Here is a 23,547-nt window from a genome sequence, read left to right as displayed (position 1 = left end):
AAAAGAGCTGGTAGAAAAATTACACTGGAGAAAACCCCCACTGTTATAATAAATCCAGGTTGCTCAGCAGCATTCAGATTGCTTCTGAAAAATAGTAGACTCTATTGCAAGTTATATCGTTTATTCAGCCTATAAACAATGCTTAGTGCATATGCATCACATTCAGACCCCTCACAGCAATTTCATGGCTCCAGTTTGAGAAGCACTGAAACAGATGTTGGAGTTTATGTACTTGACTGAGAGAAGAACTCCCGCAGCACTTCCTGAGAGCACTTCACCATTCTTTATCAAACACAATTCTAACAGGCCTATTCGCGATCATTTCATAAAAGCAGTCAACCAGAAAGGTAATGGGAAGTGGATGGCTGCCAGAACCAGGCGCAGACAGCCGGAAAGTGAGCCTGAAAGCGACAGAAGCTGCCTTACACCACTCGATGTCCTTGAAAGCTTCCCGGCGATTCCAAACCCATATAATAATTATGGCGCATAACAATGAGCTCCGTTATCAAAAAAGATTATATTCAGTACACTTAAACAATTTTTCTCAGAAATGATTAACACAGAAAATTTAAAGCTGAAAGAGGACACTTCAAAGAGGCTATAAGGATGGCCAAGTACATGAAAGATGTCTACACTAACTTGCCATTAGGGCAGTGGTCGGCAAACTGCAGCTCACGAGCCACATGCAGCTCTTTGGCCCCTTGAGTTTTAGCAAAGGCCAGCTTAGGAGTACCCTAATTAAGTTAATAACAATATACCTACCTATATAGTTTAAGTTTAAAAAATTTGGCTCTCAAAAGAGATTTCAATCGTTGTACTGTTGATATTTGGCTCTGCTGACTAATGAGTTTGCCGACCACTGCATTAGGGAAATACAAAGCCATGGCGAGGTACTGCTACACACCTACTAGAATGGCTAGAATGACAAGTACTGGCAATACTCTGTGGTAAGGGAAGCAAGGGGAACACTCAAACACTCCTGGTGGGAATGCAGAATGATACAGTGCGTGGCAGTTTCTTGTAAAGTTAAACATGCACTTACCCTATGACCTAAACATCACACACCTGGGTATCTACCCAAGAGAAATGAAAACTTAAGTCAATAGAAAAACCTGAACGCAAATGTTTATAGCAGCTCTCCTCATAATCACCCCAGCTAGAAACAACCCAAGTGTCCTTTAACAGACAAATGTATAAACAAACTGGCACATCCCCACAATGGAATACTCAGTAAGAAAAAGGAATGAACAACTGACAAATGCAACAACGCCAATGAACCTCTAAGGCATGCTAAGTGAAGGAAGCCAGTCTCATGTATATGACTCCATATGATAGTCGAATTCATTAAGTCAAATAACATTCTCAAAAAGACAAAAGTATAGCCGAAACCGGTTTGGTTCAGTGGCTAGAGCGTCAGTCTGCGGACTGGAAGGTCCCAGGTTCGATTCCGGTCAAGGGCATGTACATTGGTTGCGGGCACATCCCCCGGTGGGGGGGGTGTAGGAGGCAGCTGGTCGATGTCTCTCTCTCATCGATGTTTCTAGCTCTCTATCCCTCTCCCTTCCTCTCTGTGAAAAATCAATAAAATATATTAAAAAAAAAAAAGACAAAAGTATAGGAATGGAGTACAAACCAGTGGTTGCTGTGGGATATGGGTGGGAGGAGAAGTGACTATAAAGGGATTGTATGAGGGAGTGTTTTGGGATTATGAAACTGTTCTGAATCCTAATTGTGGTGGAAGTTACAGGAATCTAAATATGTGTTAAATTTTATAAAACTGTACGCATACATGATAGTTTAAAACTGTGTGATCGCCCAGCTGGTGTTGCTCAGTGGTTGAGTGTCCACCTATGAGCTAGGAGGTGGCGGCTCAACTGGGACTCGGGGCACATGGCTGGGTTGTGGGCTCAATTCCCAGTAGGGGGTGTATAGCAGGCAGCTGATCAATGATTCTCTCTCATCGATTTTTTTTTTTTATCTCTCTCCCTTTTCCTTCTTTTCTGGAATCAATAAAAAAATATAATTTTTTAAAATGAAGAAAATGTAGCCTCACACCCCTCCTCTTGCTACTGCTACTGCTTTTTCTTTTTTTAAAAAAAAGCACATCAAGTTGATCCTTTATACTGGTGGAAAAGCATGATTATACTGAAATTTTAAATTTTCAAGCTACTAAAACACCATGCTCCTATATTCTGGCATGCCTCACCTCCCTCCTTTCTGCCAAGTCCTTTCTGTACTGTGCCATGAGGCAGCCAGCACAAAACATAAAGCCAGCACACCTCCTTGCACTGCAGCCCTGGTAGTTACCGGTATTTCCCAAAGGATCCAAACAAAGACCTTGTTGTCAAGAACAAGAGTCTGTGCCGACCTGGCTGCCTTGGCGGGTCATCACAGACAGGTTTAAGTACAGTCAGACCACCGGGTGCCGACAGCCTTGGATGAGCAGAAAACAGAAGCGCATTTTTCTCAGGCCATCAGTCGGTTCAGAAATATTTATTGGGCACTCTCTCTTGTGTCAAGCTCTGCTCAAAGTCAGGGGCACACTGCAAGGACTAAGACCAACCCGCAGGACTTCAGGGAACCTTCCCTAAACCTCATCCAAAATGCAAAACTAAAAATTCCAGCTGTAGTTTAGGAAAAAAGGAAAACAGTTAACCTCCTTATGCCCCATAATAACAGCAGTAAAAGACTGTATGATCAAACCTCCTACATCTACTCATGCTGCCTTTTAATTAATATGTTTTCTAAACATAGCAACCGAGTGGCCTTTGGAAAACACAGGACACCCTTGCCTAGAGCCATTCCATAGCTCCTCATCATACATGAAATTACAAATCCATGACATTGTCTAAAAGCCCCTTCACTACAATCCAGCACCATGCCCCCAATGACTCCAGCCACACCAACTTGTCAAACACATTCAGCTTCCCTGTGTGTGTTGGGGGTGAGGAGGTAGGGGGCTGAAATATTTTCGCACTTCCCAAGTCGAAATCTGGATCATTCCCACTCATCTTTGTTAGAAATGCTTTCTGCCATCCCCCGCCTCTTCCTCCACCACTTTCACCCCAAACACACCCTGAACTAAATGAGGGGATTAGGTACGTTCTCATATTTCTAAATAACTTGCTTTTATGTACCATCTGAGGAAAATGTAACCCATAAACCCCACCTCTTGCTTCTTGTAGTGTTGTGTATTTTTTAAAATATATTTTTATTGATTTCAGAGAGGAAGGGAGAGGGAGAGAGAGAGAGAGAAACATCCATGATGAGAGAGAATCATGGATCGGCTGCCTCCTGCAAGTCCCCCACTGGGGATCAAGCCTACCACCCAGGCATGTGCCCTTGACTGGAATCGAACCTGGGACCTTTCAGTTCGCAGACCGACGCTCTATCCACTGAGCCAAACCAGCTAGGGCTGTTGTTGTTTTTAAAAAAACATCAGGTTGTTCCTTTATACTATTGGAAAGACAGGGTTATGCTGCTTCCAGAGCACTTGTCAAATGTGAAGTTCAATTTACCTGTCGTTATGGATTTTTACCTTGGTGAAGAGACAAAGACAAGCTCGGTGTCAGGTTGGGGAAATACAATGTCCCCAGAGCCTATAATGATACCTGACACATAGGAGAGACTCAAAGAAACAACGAACAACTGATGATTACTGACCAATGGTAACATGATAATTTAAACTTCAGAGAACTGTGCCCAGAGACAGCTCAGAGTTTCCAAGAACCACATTTAGTTTTTTGCTTGAGTTTTCTGTTATAGTGAAGGCTTTACTGAGAAAACAAAACCCACAGTGATTAAAAGACTGATGAAAATCTAGTAATTGGTAGTTCCTTTCCAATCGGTTAAAAATGAACCTATTATGTGGATTTGATTTCTTTTTGGTTTTAAATGTAATGCCCTGTTTATCTAAAGAATAACTCTTAGGATCAAAAAGGGTGTTATTACATAAGCATTCAGAAACCTATGGAGCATCATAAAAAATTAAGCTATTACAAATATTATTGTTATTAAGTTAAACAAACTTCCCAGTATTGGGAACAGTCATCTTCATTCCTATTAAAACACTAACTCTGAAAATGTTCTCTATAGCTACACACATCATTATTAGGAAGCTACTCAATCCCTACTGTTACCTTTTTTAACAAAATTCTACTTTTTATAGTTTTAACTTTTTATTATGATGAAAAATTACTATTGTGTTTTGCTTTTGTCCAAGCAGGTATACAACAAAGAAAAATATACATAAGTGCTTCCACAAATGTGTCGCTGTATGACATATCTACTCTAGCTAGTGTGGCATGGTAGTTTTGGAGATATCCAAACATTACTTGTGCAATGCAAAAATATTAACACTAGCCCTCTGTCGAAAACATCAATTTTAGTAATAACGTGGGACACACATACACACACGATATGTACAATATACTCTGACCTCTTATAAGCAGGTCAGATATTTATTTTGATGTACAAAGTAATATTACAGATACAAGAGGGTCACAAAATAAATATATAATTTTGTGTTGCTAAATGAACCAAAAAGGCTTAATATTAAACACGAACTGTTTAAAGGTATAAACCTCAAATAAACTGTTATGCAAATGTATTCATGATAACCATTAATACTATAAGAGGTGTCTAGATATAAAGATACATTTTACTGCATAAAAAAAAGTTTATTTTACCTTTTTAAATCATGAAGAAAAAATTTCCCTTAATAAGGGTTGCTTTTTTAATGAAGTCAAATAACTCAAGTATTTAAAACTTTACACTTACCATTTTGTATCAATCTTGAACAAGATTTTAGGGCAAACATAGCCATACAAGTTCAATGTATGCTTGCTTCTCTGACAATCAAAAGGTTAATAGTAGACTTCTCCCCCACCTAACCTTACCCTATTAACTTTTCTGTTGAACACATTCCCTGTAAATCTTAGACTTGGGTGTGATAACTGAGACATGAAAGAATTATTCCTTATTTTGATAACTGATTAATCACTTGCATAGAATAAATGTTTAGTTACATCATTGGATAAACTAACTCTGAGCCCCAGATCAGAGCAACCAGTAGTCTCATCTTTCTCATCATTAGGGTTACCAACATTTACCATGTCCCTTGAGGAATATTTCTGACTCATCTTACTAAAACTGAAGAATATATCAATGGTCTTATTACCATAAAATTAACCTGTTAGATCTCCTTTCTACGTTCTGTAGCCTTTCCTAGTCAAACTGGAAAACACCCAATAAAATAATGTACAGAAATCAGATTCCCTTCTATGATGCACAGTCTCTCATCTTCCATGAATTCCTTGGAAATGATGCGTATGGACTGAAGGTAGTGGTGTGTAGTATGAAGACTGGGTCTCAGTTATGAGGGCACCGGTTCATCCAGCCTAAATGCACACTGCCTTTCAGAGTCTAAAACAGGGCTGGGTGAGTTATGAGAAATAGCCCATCAGATTCCCAAGCCCAAAATGTACCAGAGGTCAGCTTTCTCGAGGCACTGTCTATTTTTAAACTAATATAAGTTGGGTTCTAAATTTGACCTGCATTTAAATTATCATCTGGTGAGGAATGTCCAGCTGGACTCTCATGCACTTGAAGTTGCTTGAGGGAGGTCCAAACAAAGTTCATTTTATATGCAACAGACAAAGCCTCCTCTTAGCAACTGGCATCCTCCACAAAGGAAGAATAGCAGCTGTGAAAAAAGAGCTATCCTGCAGCTGAGGGACCCTGGAATCTACTTCTCCATATAATTAATAAAAGCGGGCATTCTTTATATGGAGATGGTTGGGGAAAACCAATTTCCGATTGCTCAGCACAATAGAATAAAGTAATAGAACATATTTTCAATGGGATGCAGAGAACATGAATGTCATCCCAAAGAAGAAGCCAACAAAAACCTATTTTTGAAGGGTCCTCACAGTACATGTCTCTTCAGAAAGCACAAGTTCACAAGGCCATACTGGCCAGAATAGTCTCTTTAACAATGAAGAACGTTTTCTTTTTTAATGTGTGTTCAGAAACCGGAAGATCAAAGAAAACCATAAATATCCTATCAAAATATCAGTGAAATAATTACAGCACTGATTGCTGATAATTTTGGAAACTGTTATCATACTCAATTTTAAGGAAGCTTCAAAACACTTAAAACTTTTACAATTTAAAAAATATGTATTTCAAGGGAACTACAGTGGTATAAGGTTGGCACTAGCACACTGCATCACTTAGGAAATTATGTTCTAGTAATTTTGGTGTCTACATTCAAAAAAACCATTGCCAGGACAGAGGTGAAAAATATAAAGCAATAAATTCCTGTAAAAACATCTATAAGTATAAAATGACATAAATTATATGTCCATTTCTATAAGCCAAAATAACAGTAATTCAGTAGAAACCATTTAAATAAATCAAACTATTGCTAATTAAGAAGGAACGTAAAATACCAGAGGTGCCCATATATATGTACTAGTAAATGTCACTATAAAACCAATCTCCTCTCATAAGCCTACAATTCTAGCCTGGACCACCAATGCCTACAGAGAAACTAACACTATGATTCAGAGCAAATCCAAATAGTTCATTTTCTAGACATCTGAAAGACCAATCTGATTTTAAGGTTCAAAAACTAGACCATGGAAAGTGTATAATATCTGTACCAAAAGCCTTGATCCTGCCATGTTTCTTTCATTCATTCATTCAAATAACATGTATTAAGCAATATCGCTGAAGCCGCTTGTTCCTACCCAATATCCACTCTCCACTTGTTCCTAACAGAACCCCAAATTTATCTCAGGGAAGCAAGGCAGCTAACTAAAAGACTACCAGCATAATGTTCCTTGCAGCCAGGTGAGTCCACATGAATAAGCTCTAGCCAATGAAAAACAAGCATGTGTGTTTTGAGAAAACAACCAAAGACAGATTGCCCAAAGGGAGCTGACTCTGTTTAGAACTGCACCTCTTTTCTCTCCCACCTCCCACTTTTTAAAATATGAAAGTGTTGCTTCCAGTAGCCATATTAAACCATGCAGACACCTTAAAGGATGCAGGCCCAGAGCTCACAGAGAAGGTCTAAGCGGTTTGTCATTAGTGTTGTCACATCCAGGGAGGCAGTGGTCAAAGATATTGGCATTGCAATATCTTTGCCTCGCTACTGCTAGCATCAGACTGGTGTCTCATACATATTAATATATACAAACTTATAAAATCTCTGAAAGAATGGGGCCTACAGAACAGCACTTACCTTCCATACTGAGAACTTACCAGTAATGCTCTTAAAGAAGAAAAACATAAGAACCACCGGTCCCTTCTCTGGTCATACCTATAATCTTTCACTTAAGCACTTACACACTAAGGATGGGGTGTGTGTGGTGTTCCCTCCACTATCCTGTGGAACTTAAAGGTAAGAATTATTCTTGTTCACTTTTACAGATACTCGAGAAGCACTAAGTGAAAAACTTAAAGCAAATTAATACAGAGCTCCTAAATTAAGTGTTCCAATGACAGGTAATTCTGGAAATTATACCATGGTGTCTGCAGAAGGGCCAGCTCACTCAGTAAGACAGGGAGAGCTAAGGTCCCCTGCTCTTTCCATCAGGGATGTACAGACCTCTCCGCCTCGTGTTGAGTAGACGGAAGTGAACACTGAAGGACTCCGGTCTTTCTCCTCTTCCTGCTGACCCACTCACACTTACTCATCCATTACACATTTACTGAGAACACACTGCAGGGGTTCTAATGAACAAAACATGGCAACTGTCCTCAAGCAATCTACGATCCAGAAAAAGCACAGAAGCAATTACAATGAAATGTAAAAAAAGATGGATATGCATGATGTGTGTTCCCCATGGGGAGGCTGGGGACCATTCAGAGTGCTTTTCACGGACTAGTTCACTTACTCTACACCATCACCCCTGGACTTCCTCTGAGAGGCGGGCAGCTAAGACCAAGAGGACCCTCAGTAGGACGGAGCCCCAAGCAACTAAACCAGTCAGGAGGCAGCAGGTGGAGAGGGTAGGCAGCATAGACATCTGAAAGACCAATCTGATTCAAGTAGATGCAGGGCAGGAGAGGCTGAGCCAAGGAAGTGAAGTCTGAAGGTGCAATAGAACTTCCCCAGGTTGAAAGGTAGAGGCAGAACTTTGGAGAGAGTTTACCGGGGAAAAAAATCCAGAGGCAAGAAAAACCACAGCACATCAGAATATGCCAGGAGATCGTGAACATAGCCTCCCCCAAGCAGTTTTGTGTTTTGTTTTGTTTTTTTATTGATTTCATAGAGGAAGGGAGAAGGAGATAGAAACATCAGTGATGAAAGAGAATCATTGATCAGCTGCCTCCTACATGCCTCACACTGGGGATCGAGCCCGCAACCCAGGCATGTGCCCTGAGAGGGAATCGGACCGTGACTTCCTGGTTCATAGGTTGACACTCATCCACTGAGCCATGCCAGCCAGGCCCCCAGCAGTTTTTAATACCTGACAGGCTGAGCTTTCATGAGTTAAAGGACGGACTCTGAGAAAGAGAGGATGATTTTCACAAATATTTTTAAATCATGCTCCCTTTAGGAGAGGCATGAAAGAATTCTTTAATCTGAAGTGCATAATATCAATCCTGCTCTATTTTTAGGCCCATGTTTATTAATATTTATAACTTTATAATTTTAAAAGATTCCTTATTAGAGTGTAATAAAAGGACATTAAGAATTTTTTTAAAACATAACAATTTTTGGGGGGAAAATTTCCCAAACTGAAATAGTTCTTTAAAATATGCTACATAATATATTTCCCTTTAAACTTTGAAAATATGGTTATGTTAGATCCATGGCTTCAAAAATAAAGTTTGCATTTGGTGGTAGAAAGTCAACTCTTTCTAACCTAATTTCCACTCCCCTCCCCCTCTTCTCTAATCACAAAACTCTGGTTTTATTTGGGCTGGCAATGTGCCCACTTACACATCTCACTTGGGTCCCCCTTGAAGACATCGGTGGCCAAGGTCTTTCAAGTCAATGTCAATGGGTGGAGGTTCCACAAAGTCCCTTTGCCCCGTTCCCTTCCCCCTCCTCTGGCAGACATCCTTGCTGCAGCTCCAACAGGGGCCTGTGGTTAGGGACGAAGGCCTATGCTTAGGACGATGAAAATCGGAAGGAGCCTAAGTCCTTCCTGATGACTTGGTAGAAGCACTTTCCTAAAGGACCTTTTATATGAGAAAATGAAACCCTGTTTAATCAGATCCCCCTTCCTACTTACCAGTCAACACAAATTTCATTGCAGATGCCAGAGAATATTTAAAGTATACATGGTTAAGATTTGGCAAAAAAGCAATTTCAAATGAATTTACAGTATTAAAACATATTTCACAATTCACTGCCCTTTTTCATCTAAATCTCACATCCACATCCTTTAAAATACAAATAAATCTTTTCCAATTTTTTTTCTTTGGGCACAAAAAGCATCTGGATACATCGGATATACTCTGGGGGCTTAACTGGGCAGAGTGAGTGGGACCAGCAGAACAATCCCCGGAGAGTGGATGTGTGGGGTAGTGCACAGGGGGATGAAGAAGTTAAACAACAGCCCTGGCAGTGTTGCCCAGTGGCTTGGAGCGTCGTCCTGTGCACCAAAAGGTGGCAGGTTTGATTCCTGGTCAGGGCACATGCCCGGATTGTGGGTTAGATCCCTGGTTGGGGCCCGTGCGGGAGGCAACCAATCGATGTTTCTCTTTCTCGTTCTCTCTCCCTCCTTCCCTCCTTCCCTCCTCTTCTCTGGAATCAATAAAAAATAAATAAAGGAAGTTAAACAACAATAACACATCACACTGTAAGCTGTTTACAAAAGCTTCTTTGTGTTTTGCAAGCCAGGAGAATGGTTACTAACAGTCACTCGGGGGCTCTGCGAGCTGAACTACCCCTGGCTACTATCACAGAACCACGCTGAGATTGAAAAGTAACAGCATTCTTATTCTGATACCCCTCACCTTATTTTTAAAAGCTATAGTTGTTTTATAGCAACCTGCCTAAAGAGGTGAGATAAATTATTTGTATTTTACTTTTTTGGAAATGCTCTTGTACTCTTTCCTACTCATACCATCAAAACAGCTACAGGATTATGTGCAATGGATTATGCCTAGCATAAACAGAAAAACTCCACAGAGCTGGGGTGGGGTGGCGGAAAAGGCTCCTATCTGTGGGGAGAATCAGAAACTTACTGACTATAGAAAAGTCACGATCAGCTTCTCCACTTGAACTCGATGTACTGATTTTGTTTAAAGCTAGAAACAAAATCCAAATGAAGAAAGTAAACATGAAATAATCTATTTCCATTTCTGTCGTCACTTCCTTAAAAAAGATCACTTCTTTATTTCCAAATATTATTGCCAAACAAAATAACAAGCCTACTGACATCAAGTCACCACTATCTGACAACCGGGACCTCCTGCTGTACGTTGTCATTACACAAACATCAGTTTTTTAGATGTACATAGCATCTAGAGTCAAACCTAGATTTGAATCCTGGCTCTAATAATTACTAACTGTGTGTAAAACCTTGGGCAGGCTAACTTACTTCTCTCTGGCCTCAGTTCCTACCACTATAAAATGAAAATAATGCTACCATTCTCCTTCTAGCATTGTTGGAAAAGTTAGTGCTAATGTGTCTGGTAGGCATTTTGTAGCTATTAAATATGATGCTAACTACTAAGGAGGTTTTATTTGATTGTTGAAGATAAAAATTTTAAATAAATAAGTAAGCTAACTAAAAGCATCACATAAAATAGGGAAAAACAATGAGAGCTAGAGTAACTTCTTAATAATAGAGTCCTCTCAGATCCTGTCTGGAACACCTCTAGTGATGGGAACTCACTTGCTACCTCAAAGGCAACTCCATCATTCATGCAAGGCTGCATGAACACACCCAGAAGATGGTATCTACTACCATCTGTGTCTATTTCTGTATCAGGCTTGAGGAAACAGAATATTAAAACATGGTCCCCTGCTCTCAAGGAATTCACAGTTCTGTCACATGTTTAGTGAGACAGGCAATGTCACATGTACAGTGACAGGGCATGCTACAGGAGTGCAGAGGTGGGGCACACTACCCAACCCAGTGGTGTCAGAAGGAAGGAATGCCTCGAGTAAAACCTTTCAGAACAAGGAGGTGGAAAGTGCTGAGAGGAAACAGACCAAGCACCCTGCGGTGACAGAAGTACCAAGTTCAAAGCAGGGAGTGGTGGACGATGTGGTTGCCAGGTTCCCATCAGAGGGCTGGAAGGCCACCTTAATAATCCTGGACCTTCTCCCACAGGCTGTGGGGTGCACTGGGAATGTTTTAAACAGGAGAGTGACATGGTTAGATATGTTTTTTGCAAAGAAATTATGGTGGCAATCTGGAAAATGAACTGGGTGCAGGGGCAGAATGAGACAGTAAAACCAGGTAAGCAAGAATAAGGCCACATAATAGGGATGCACATTTTAAACTAAACCACATTGTTACAAAATTTTGTAAGGAATTACAATTAAGATGGGTCTTCCGTGGTTTCTGTAGAGGTTTTGTACATATGTAATCTTCCAATCTTCTGAAAAATAGAATCAAGTGAATAGAATAGAATCTGGTTTTAAATTCTTGCAAAGTATGATACAACGTGAATGAAAGGTGAATCTGGAGACATTTTCATAAAGAGGAATGTGCAACTTCACAGTGAGATACCACAGAGCACAACCCCCACATCAGTTTCACATCCAATGCCTCTACATATGAGCAACTAGTAACAGAAATAAAAACTGAATCTCAAATATTCATCATTTGTCTATGTGCTGTGGGTAAACTGCTATCTACGCGAGTGTTTCATTTAGGTAAAGAATGACATTTTGATACAGATAGCCCTTAATTTGGACCTTCTAAGACTTTCCCCCAAGGACTGTAGAATGTCCTTGGCCTATAGCTATGAAGGCACTTATTGAAAAAACAGCAAAATAGCTCTGAGGATCTTATCTGAGTTTAGCAATTGGCCGGCATTGCTCATAAAAAGGAAGGATACCACACAAGTTGTCTGGCTGACTCTGACTTGGCTGCTGCCTGTACATTCACAAAGGAAAATGTGTATAAACATGCACATCCAGGCACAAATATTCATCTGGACAGGATGTGAGCAATTCCTTAGGGTCTTATTCTCTCTTAGAAGCATAAAATCAACCAACTGGTTTAGAGCATCTTAATTAATTTGGGTGAGAGGGAAGGACAGAGAGAAGGAGTCATCTCTTTTGAACACAAAGACTCATCTCTGTAAGATCATTTTGGAAGTTTAAAAGATTAAGTGCATTAGTACTCTAAATTATCCATATGAAAACGTAGCAAATTCTTATTGCCTTGAACTTCAGCCCTTCCTTTGGATTCTGTCCCCTGACACTGGGTTAACAAAGCTCATTGCAGCACAATTATATGGAGTCAGACATACTCAAGAAAAGGGGGGTGATTACAAGAGGCTACTTACACCAAGCTGACATGGGGAGAACTGGCAGAAGGAATGTTCTGCTGACATAATGAATCATAAACCAAGACTGTTCCATTCTTTCTTCGGCTGAAATTGGATAATCATGAAACCCAGTACTTGATTTTTGAAGCTCCGATATACCCAGTCAAAATGCTCTTTACCTTCATAAAATGCATAATTTTTAGTGAGGTATAATTGACACATAGCATAATATTAGTTTCATATGTTCAATATGATTGAATATTTGTATATACAGGGTAGGGTAAATGTAAGTTTACAGTTGCGAGTACGCAAAACTGTTTATTCTTGTATTCTTATTTATTAATTATTGTATTTTCCATACAAACTATTGTAAACCTACTTTTGCCCAACCCTGTATTGCAAAATAATAACCACACTAAGTTATCCATCAATAATACACAGTTACAAAAAAAGTATTATTTTCCTGTGATGAGAACATTGAAGATCTCTCCCCAATTTTTAGTATTACTAGTCACCATGCTGTACATTATATCCTTGGAACGTATTTATTTTACAACTAGAAATTCGTACGTTTTGATCCCCTTCACCCATTTCACCCAACCTGCCACCTCTGGCAACCACCAACCTGCTCTCTGTGTCTATGAGCTTGGTTTTTGTTCTGTTTTCTAGATTCTATATACAGGTGAGATCATTATGGTACTTGTCTTTCTGTCTGAGCATTTTACTTAGCATAATGCCCTCAAGGTCCACCCATGTTGTCACAAACGGCACGATTTCCTTCTTTTTAACGGCTGAATAATATTCCATGCCTACACACCACATTTTCTTTACCCATTCATCTATTGATGAACTCTTAGGCTGTTTCCATATCCTGGTTTTTGTAAATAATGCTGCAATGAACGTTTATGGTATTAAATTTGGTCTTCTCAACCCCTTCCTTAAAAGGGGAGAAAGTCTTGCCCTAGCTGGTTTGGCTCAGGGGATAGAGCGTTGGCCTGCAGACCAAAGGGTCCCGGGTTTGATTTCAGTCAAGGACACTTACCTAGGTTGCAGGCTCCTCCCTGGCCCTGGACCTGATCAGGGTGTGTGCAGGAGGCAACAAATCAATGTGTTTCTCTCACAGCGATGTTTCTCTCTGTCTTTCCCTCTCTCTTCCACTCTCTCTAAATGATCAATGGGAAAATATCCTTGGGTAAGGATTAACAAACAAACAAACAAAAAAGTGGGGAAAGTCTTCAAAGGGGTTAAAGTTAAGAATTTATTCCCATTCAACTGGACAATTTTGTAGCTGAAAGGTTAAGAGTACCAGCCTCACAGAGTTCTTATGAGGATGACACAGGATAACCCAGGCAAGTTGCTCAGCACTGGGTCTAGCACAGAGTTCTTTAAACGTCCCAATGTTATAAGTCTTAAATAATATAACATGGCACAAGCACTAGGAGAGGCAATATTCAAGTCCTCAAGACTTGATCACTCAGGGGAAAAATAGATGCTAAAAGCATGAAAACAATAACAACCATTGTGTTACATCTATTAAGGAATAATAGGATTATCCAACTATCTTCCATATTCATGTATTACCATCACTTTTTATCATTTAAATGCTACTAGTAAACGAGTTCTTAATTACCTCAAAGTTGGCCTTACTAATTGCCTGCTCCTATATACTGCTGTGATCACATTCACATGGCCTTCTGAGGTTGATTCCAAGAGATTGATCACCTACAGTTGAGTCACCCGTCACTAATTTTTAATATATTTCTTCCGATAAATAATTACTTTAATTTGCTAATTTCTAGACCATGGCATTGTTTCCACTAGGAATCCACTGAACTATTTTTGTTTTTCACCAAATGTCTGATTAATTATATTTAGCCCACTTTTCTTTTTTAAGTCAGTAGAGAATGAATCTGTTAACAATAGCCTCTCATTTTTGGACTTCCCTAAGTCCTCTAATTCCTCCTAGAGCTTATACAAGGGGTTCAGAATGAAGATGCATCAACTCTCATCTCAGAGGCAACTCAATACTGGATATTGAGGACTTAAAATCAGACAACTCTTGATGTAACAAAAGATAAAAACTCCGAGGTAAACAGAATTGTGAATGACTATAGGCTTCCCAAATGCATTTCTGCACCAAAAATCAGATGGTGCTAAATGAAAATTTGTACCATGGCACTAAAATGTTTACCTCAAATTGTTAATTTTTTATTAGTGAAGAGGAGCAAGAAAAAGAGCCCTTTGTATTCTTAACACAGGATTTCCACAAAACTAGGAGGTTTCTACTTTGTTCTCATACTTATAAATGTAAATCAATTCAGGCAAGATAATATGACTTTTGTTTTAAAGTCTATGAGAAACAATTGTCCACAGAATACCCACTGTTTCAAGATTTATGTAACTCATCCAAAACACTATTCCAAATTTTGTATTTAAAAACAACATAGAGGGGACACAGGTTCTGGATAAGATGAAGGAAGTCCACTTGTCCCGTCTCTCACTGAAGGCACTTGTACTGCCTGGACAGAATATAGGAAGCAGCTATTGGAGGGCTCTGAAAAGTAAGATGATAGCAAATTGACTGGGAGAGAAGAGCAAAATTCAATCACTAAACTAGTGATAAACTTCCCCATTTTTTCCTCCAAAATCCCCCAGCCTGGACTCAAGGCAGGCAGACTCCTAGAAGTAAGCACCAAGATGCAAACAAATGGAGCAAATCCAGAAATCCCTTGAATTCTAGCTTGAGAAGCAGAAAAGGGGATTCCTAACCCTGGAAGGATTGGTGGAAATCCCTCATTTTCCTCCTTTTTTCTCTATTCTCTTGCTTCCCAGTGCAAGGCAATCTCAAGGTAATGGTGGGTAGAGGGAACCACAGCCACCTAAACCTATGAGGAAAAGGAACCTTCCTCTCTAATCAGAGGAGCTGTGATCTCAAGGTATAGGGCAAACCTCTGTAGCTCTTTTTCTCCGTCTTTCTGCCTCGTGCTCCAGAATGTAAGCAGTCACAGGAAGTGCACCACCCCATTCTAAAGCCCCATCTTTGTGGCTAGATGGCTGAGAAAGGGAACCGCGGGAAAAGGAAGTACCAGAGAAATTGACCCCCATTAATACAGCCAGTTGATTTCTGGCCAAGATGCAAAGGGCAGTTCAAGGGAGAAAAGGCTATCTTTTGAACAAATAGTGTTAGAATAATTCAACACCCATGTGTTAAAAAAAAAAAAAGAAAGAAACTTAACCTAAACCTCAGACTTTATACAACTATCAATCCAAAATAGATCGTGTAGATCTACATGTAAAATGTAAAACGCTAAAGTTTTTAGATGACATACAAGAAAATCTTTATGACCTAGAGATAGGCAAAGAGTTATTGGACATTATCTCCAAAGCCTGCTAAAAAAATAAGGAAGATAAATTGCACTTCTTCAAAATTAAAAATTCTTGCTCTGAGTTAGACACTACTACGAATGAAAAAATAAGGGACACACTGAGAAAAAATATTAGCAAATCACAAATGCAACAAAGATTTGTGTATTTGGAATACACACACACACACACACACACACACATGCACACACATCCTCTGAAAACTAAATAAATAAAAAAACACAATTAAAAATGGACTTTAATAGATTGTTCACCAAAAGTGTGGTGTGTGTGTATGTGTGTGTGTATGTGTGTGTGTGTATGTGTGTGTGTGTGTGTGTGTAAATGACTGCAAGCATGCACATAAAAAATGTTCAACATCATTAGCCATTAGGGAAATGCAGATTAAAATCACAATTAGATAACTGCTACACAACTAATAGAATGACTAAAATTTAAAATATTTAAAAACACTAACAATACCAAGTGTTCACAAGGATGCCAAGTATCTGACACTTTACAAAATTAAATGTACACATATCATATAACCCAGCTATTCCACCCAAAAGAGAGAAAAGCATGTGTCCAAACAAAGATCAGCTTCCCTCTGGCACCTGGGACCCGGGCTTCCCTCGCAGCCCCGGCTTCATAGGGAAGGATGTCCGGTCTAATTAGTATATTACTCTTTTATTATTATAGATACCCCAGAACTAGAACAACTAAAATGTTCTTCAACTGGTTAATGGACAAATAAACTGCAGCACAGCCACACAATAGATCCTACTTAGCAATTAAAAGGAACATGCTATTCATTCCCACAACAACCTGGATAAAACTCAAAGGCATTATATGAGTAAAAGAAGTCAGCTTCAAAAGATTTTATACTGTATGCTTCCATTTAAATGACAGCTTTGCAAAGACAAAACTATAGCGATGGAAAACAGATTGATGGCTGCCAGGGTTTGAGGGTGGGAAGAGAAAACAGCATGAGGAAACTTTTGGAGGGGATGTTAACACTCATAGAATTGTGTACGAAATAAATAAAGGTCATTTTACTTCATGCTAATTTTCTAAACCAACATAAAAATACCTCAGATTTACAATGACAGCACCCATAACTAACTTATGTAAATATCGTATTGAATGCTGCCACAGAAATGGGTTTTAAGACAGTGGACACAATAGTATTATGCATTATTGAAACCAAGTTTAATTATATAAAACATTTTTTTATAATATATTTTATTGATTTTTCACAGAGAGGAAGGGAGAGGGATAGAGAGTTAGAAACATCGATGAGAGAGAAACATCGATCAGCTGCCTCTTGCACACCCCCATACTGGGGATGTGCCCGCAACCAAGGTACATGCCCTTGACCGGAATCGAACCTGGGAACTTTCAGTCCGAAAGCCGACGCTCTATCCACTGAGCCAAACCAGTTAGGGCTATTTATATAAAACATTATTTTAAAGGCACTATAAAATTGTTTCTTTCCAACGGGAACTGCTTGACCATAAAAATACAGCTGTTTAATAGCAAGAAAGCCAATATTCAACAGAGCCCAAAAGTTCCAGTCATTTTGGCATCTGCCTTTTGAGATGTTGATGTTACAAAGCAGGTGAATCATCCAGGAAACAGATGCATGAGCTCCCAGAGTCATCCAAAGTTTGTCCACTATGACAGGTTCCATCTCTGCCCCACGGGGCTTCACACACCTCCTCGGTTTCCTCTACAGGAAGCACTCATCGAGCAGTTTGTTTTTAGAAACTGAAGAGCGTGTATACAAAAGGAAAGGGTCAAGGAAACCAGCTCACTGAGCACGTGTGCACTTGGTCATCACTACCACCACAATGGCTGGTGCCTTCCCAGTGCCAGAAACAGACCCCAACTCCTGTACACCTCGTGTCAGAACTGACGCTGTCCTCAGCTCGCAACTGCACTGCTAACCTGAAGTGACCCCCCAGGTTCAAAATGCTATGAAAGAATCATTTCCTAAGACATATCTCTGCACTGTTTCTGTGAAAATATGCTAGTCTTCCATTGCCTCAAAGCATTTGTTATGAAGTTATTTTTGCCTATTTCAAACAATAACAACCACTACAAGGATAGAAGTACAACCATCTTTTGTCCATTGAGGCTCCTTTCCTTTTTCAAGTGTGCCCAGCATGATTTAATGCTGGCCATTCAAGTGCTTAAAATAATCACGTATGTGCTACTTTAAAAAGTACTCTTAAAGAAGAATTTTCATTTTAATGGTACAGCTATGGACAAATTTTTTTCTCTCTATTTTTCTCTACTTGTCAAAGGTTCCCTAACTGAAACATCGAGATAGTTGAAGAATTCCCTTTCCTCTACTTCTGACATAATTTGCTATAAATTATGGCTGTCACTATTATGTTTTCATTTTTCACAATCTTAGAGAGATTTTAAAGGCTCTACTATCCCACCATCACCACCCAGAAAGTGGGGAAGGACAGTTAGGTATTCTAAAATTTCAGATAATATTGCTCTCACCAATTATTACAAAAATAATTCAGTTACCAACATAAGGAGAGTCAAGTTATTTTTTAATGGAGAAGCTCCTCCTTGATATGTTTAACTTGGCTGAGAACAGTGCTCAGGCACGGATGGGCATTTAATAAGCCTGCTTTGATTATAATAATTCAAGCCTAAAGTATATGCTCCATTATTCTTTAGAAAGTGGTACTTCTTGGGGTTCTTTCAGACATATACTTAAAATAATCACCCGACTGTACATGACTGAACCTTGACTCAGGCACAGGGAACGCTACTTTCTGTTCGATGTCCAAATGAAAGGTGATTCCAATGATGCCATCATAGCAGGGCTCTCCTTTCTGTTGCCTAGGATGCTATTATTTCTATGAGCCTTGGTAGCTGACAAAGATATTCTGCCTTCTAAATAATATCAATACACAGAATTTCACACACACACAAATTTTACATGATTTAGAGCCTTTAGTTGAAGGTTTTTTTTCAGACTGAACTATGTTAGCAATGCCTAAAATTTAAGTTAGAAATCAGGCCTGAGTATATCACTGTAAACAGCCAAATGAAGGAAGGAAAAACGGGATGCCATTCTGTGAAGCCTGATGACACCAAGGCAAAGAGGAATTCCGATGCCCTCTGCCCCCCTGGTGCCAAGAACAGGGACCCATCCCTGTGCGTGCCCAGAAGAGAATCCCCACCTAAACAGTAATGGGCTTGGATGAGATACTCCACAAACCCTTACACTCCTCATTCGATAATTTTAGTGCAGGATTGAGACCTCTTTAGACTGTGAGCTCCTCAAAGGCTCTGTCTTCTCCATCCCCCAGGCATGGCACCTGGCACCTAGGAGATGCTCAATAAATGGTTGTTGTATAGAAAGACCTTTTTCAAAAATTGAACTACATGAAAACAACCATGACTTCCAGTGGTCATTATCCATGGGTCCCCTGAAGCACACACAAAAAAGAACTACATTTTCTGAGACAAAAGTCACTTTTCAGCTGACTTCATAGCTGATAATAGGATGTACTCGAAAACATATCAGCTCTGCTAATTTTTCACAGCTCATTTATGTTTGCATTATCAACATTACCTTCAACCCATGGTTCCTCATAGGAATCTTTATAAGCCAATTGTCAACTCTGTTGTTTTAATTATAACGGTTAACATAATCTGTAAGTCTCTTGAGTAAACACAGCATGTCACAATAGGCTGAAAGCAGACAAGAGAGTGGGGCCGCCTCCACCCTCTGCAGAGTGGAGCCCCTTACAGTTCCCAGGACACCTGTGTTCCAAAGGGGATGCCTATCACCAGACTTAGGACCCAAACAAGGGTCCCAGCTTCAATCTCAATGCTGAATATTAGTAAATTTTAGTTTACTTCTTAGAACAGCTTAATAACAGCTCCAATGTTTTCTTCCTTCACCCCAACATATGCAACCATTCTGGAAGACAAATCTAGGCTTCTTCTGATAGCATTTCTGCTCTAGCTCATCGGGTTATGTAACCTTCTATCCACAAGTTCAGGGCTTCTAAGGCAGAACCTCACTCACTATTCCTTCTTTCCATACCTAACTTTACTAAAGAAAAGATTAAAATGCAGTGCTGGGGGCAGAAAGACCAACAGTTTTAGAATCAGAAAATCTGGGTTCAGAATCTGCCATTACCAACTGTGTAGCTTGGGATAGGCAAACAACTCTTTCTGAGACTGTTTTTCTTTATGTCTAAAATGAGGGAAATGCTAGTTGGTTCAACTATCTTGGTTATTATAAAGATTAATAACTATTATAAATGAGTACTAATAATTATAAATACTGAAAGCAATTTTTTCTATACCTCTAAACTTTAATTATATATTATCTTTATTATTATACAGATGAACAGAAATTTTATTTATATATGCATATATTTAAGTTTTAAAATAAAGGTAATTTGTGTATATACTTAATTATAAGTAATTAATAATTATTTTAAAGACTAAAAGTAATTCTTACCATTTCCATTCATTTTCTCTCTTAGTAAGTCATTCTATGAAACACCAACTCTCAACAGCAACCAAATTCAAAAGGCCTCTTTGTATTTCAAGTCAGCCTTTGCTATAATAAGGTTATTATGTGGTATAACACCTGTCTGTCATTTGTGAGAATTACAAAATTCAAAATTAAGTACAAAATATACACTCAAAAGTCACCCACCATCCTACTACCCAGATAAAGTCCATTATTGTTGTGGTACAGTTTTTAAAGCTGAGGTCATATATGTAAAACGCCTTGTACCCTTTGCAATGGACCTAATGGTCCATTGCACACTTCTCCATGCCATTCAGGGTTCTTCAAAACCAGATGCTCAATCCTGCATAACAGCCCTCTAGGTGTACATGTCACAGCTGAACCATGGTTACAACACCTGACATATAGGCTGCACTCAACTTTTATGTTTAACTACTAAGGTAATAAACATTCTGAACATAAATTTTTGTGAATTTCAAAAAAAAAATGTTTTTCCAGAAAATCCTAGAAGTGCTAAAGTAGTACATAACCATTTTGAAGGCTCTTAGCACAGACTATAAAACTGGTTTTTATTACGTTCATAGGGCAAAACCTCACTTAACCAAGGTAACAAGATAACTGGTTTAGAAATGTAAAGGCTGCTTTAAGCAGAGAACCATTAAACACACACACACACACACACTCCTTGGCCGTTTCATTTTAAGTTAACATAATATACATTCTTTTGCCAATTTCCTGATGTGGGGGTCAATGTCTTTTCCATAAATAATCAGTCTGTGGATTGACTGTTAGGCTACTCATTCTTATACAAACCATACCCAAAAAGGCATCACCCCCAATTTCCAATTTCCCTTTTTTATTAGGGTGGACTCAAAGGCTCTCCAGAAGCAAGGTGAGAATCCTTACGGAAGTGTAATTACTCCCCAATCCTTTATAGTTGCCAAGACCATACCCAACTTAGCAGCATTTGGGGCGGGAGGGGGGGGGGAACAGGGGAGGAGCAGGGAGGGAGCGGGGGGGGGGGGGGAGAGGGGGGGCAGGCTCGCCTTTGGAGGCCTTCCAAAGCATTTGGCAAATCTTCGCAGAAAATATCATATTTAATCAGATTACATAAGATTTTAATTATGTGATTATAATAACAAGTACTACTGACAAAAACAGGCTTTTGTTATAAACACAACTGACTGGATCAACATTCAAATAGACCCTCCAACCCATAGGGACATGGGTACCTAGAGTGGCTGCCAGCCTGTAGGTGTTGGGGTAATGGGCATCAAGGTGTTTTGACAGGAGGAGGAGGTCAGGGAGGTGGAGGTCACCACAGAGAGCTCTCATCTCTCAGCACCTTGCACATATTGAGTATTATGATTTTAAAAGTCATAAATACATGCACAGTATAAACTTACACAGACACAGGTTGCCCCTGAGCTTAAAGGAAGAGCAGTATATGCTAGTATTTAACACAGACTTGCTGAATGGAAGCCAAGAGCAACCAACCACGGTCTCTCTATTCCACTCCTCCACCTGACCTCCAAATGTTGGAGGCCAGGATCGGTCCCCAACAATCCTCCCTTTTCTATCTAAATTCAGTCACCAGTTGATCTCATCCACTCCCAAAGCTTCAAAGACCATGTATAGAGCAAAGATTCTCAAATTTAAGACTCTAGATAACTTGTCTACCAAGCAGCTCACACTTAGCAGTATAGGGACCCAAACCTGCCGCATTTACCAGACGTAATCACCACCACCCTCTGCTTAAGCTACATGGCTCAGATGACCTTGACTTGTCCCATGTGTAATCCCACACCCATTGTAATAGTAACTCCTGTCACCTCCTCATGTGTTTGTTAGTTTATCTCCTGTCGCTTCTCCTTAAAATGCAAGCATCCAGAGAGCTGGGCCCTGCCTTCTTCATGACTGTATCTCCAGCCCCCAAACTCATCCCAGACACATAATACATCCTAAGTGACATTGTTGAATGAAAAAGGCTCCCAAAAAATGTCAGACTCCTCTAGGAGATTTTCCGTGTATAATTAGAAGAGTAGGAGACAATTTTCCAACCCTTTTTAAAAGATGCAATTTTCCCAACTTGGGAGTGACAACTGACCACTACTTCAATACTCTCATTTTACAGATGTGAACCTTATAGTCCAGAAATTACACAGTTTACCCAAAATCACGAGAACGCAGAGCTCCAATTGCAAATGTAAACTGATGCACAAGTAGCCCCACAAATTACCCCTTCACCCCCTCTGCTTTTGCTGATATACAACACATTTTTTTCCAAGTATCTGGAGAACTATAGTGAGTTAACATTAGAGATGTGTATTTTTCCATTTGGGGTGTGGATAACATTCGGCCAGAGGCCTCTCACGCTGTACCCAATTACACAGCCACTCAAAAAGCCCAAGATGAGTGTTGACGCTGCTGAAGCACCAGAGAGCAACTCACAGCAGACAGAAACCAAGTCAAGTCACCCAGATTCAACATCCCAAAGCCACTGCAGGAAGCTGTTGCTGCTAACCTCACTTCCTCTTTTCACAAGCCTGTCCCTACCAGAATCTACTGTAAATTTCCAGTACAGAGAGAGAGACAGAGAGTAGCTGGGTGTTCAATAATTGGTAATTGTCATCTGGTTTCATATTTATTGTTCAAAGATTCTTCATAAAATGCAGCAACACAGGGCCTCACTCAGAAAGCTCCCCCAAGTGAACTCCCCACAGATGTAAAGAAATGTTACCTTATTGATTTTATCATTCCCCTGTCCCCAATCTCAATACCCTGGTGCTTACAAGCTCTTGGTACCCCCCACCCCAACTCCCAGCTGCTGCCACCAGCTTGGGACCAGACCCAGTCAAGGTCAGCAAGGTCTCCCCTCACCTCCTGTCCCTACTCACCTAACCATATCAGCCTCCTGGCTAGGACTAAGCATGGTGTATGAACTTATCCAAACGTGATCAGAAGTTCTACCTAGTTATTTGTTTTTAGAAACAATAACTAATAAGCACTTTAAAATTAAAAAAATGGTTTTTCCACAAACATCTCATGTATGCTGAATAACCACCACCCATGAAGTTTCTAGCAACATCACCTTCCTTGCTTTTCATATGAGAATGTGAGTAGTCAAAAAGGTTAAGAACATGGCCAGCCCAGCTAGGGTGGCTCAGTGGTTGAACACTGACCTATGAACCAGAGGT

The 23,547-nt window shown here is 39.8% G+C and overlaps 1 protein-coding gene across 18 annotated transcripts in view; it reads right to left on the bottom strand.

Moving 5' to 3' along the window:
• SIPA1L1 (signal induced proliferation associated 1 like 1) overlaps positions 1–23,547 on the bottom strand; it is a 333,288-nt gene that overhangs the window by 197,272 nt on the left and 112,469 nt on the right. The window contains exon 1 of one of the 18 annotated variants that reach the window (XM_079768718.1): positions 12,490–12,687. The exons of the other annotated variants lie outside the window; for them this stretch is intronic. The gene's annotated coding sequence lies outside the window, so the exon portion shown is untranslated. Of the gene's footprint in view, positions 1–12,489; positions 12,688–23,547 lie in introns of those variants that run through there. 18 annotated transcript variants of the gene reach the window in all.

The sequence above is a fragment of the Cnephaeus nilssonii genome, assembly GCF_951640355.1.
Source record: "Cnephaeus nilssonii genome assembly, chromosome: 4".
Taxonomy (NCBI): Eukaryota; Metazoa; Chordata; class Mammalia; order Chiroptera; family Vespertilionidae; genus Cnephaeus; species Cnephaeus nilssonii.
The sequence above is the reverse complement of the archived record's forward strand: the minus strand, read 5'-3'. Positions and strand labels throughout refer to the sequence as shown.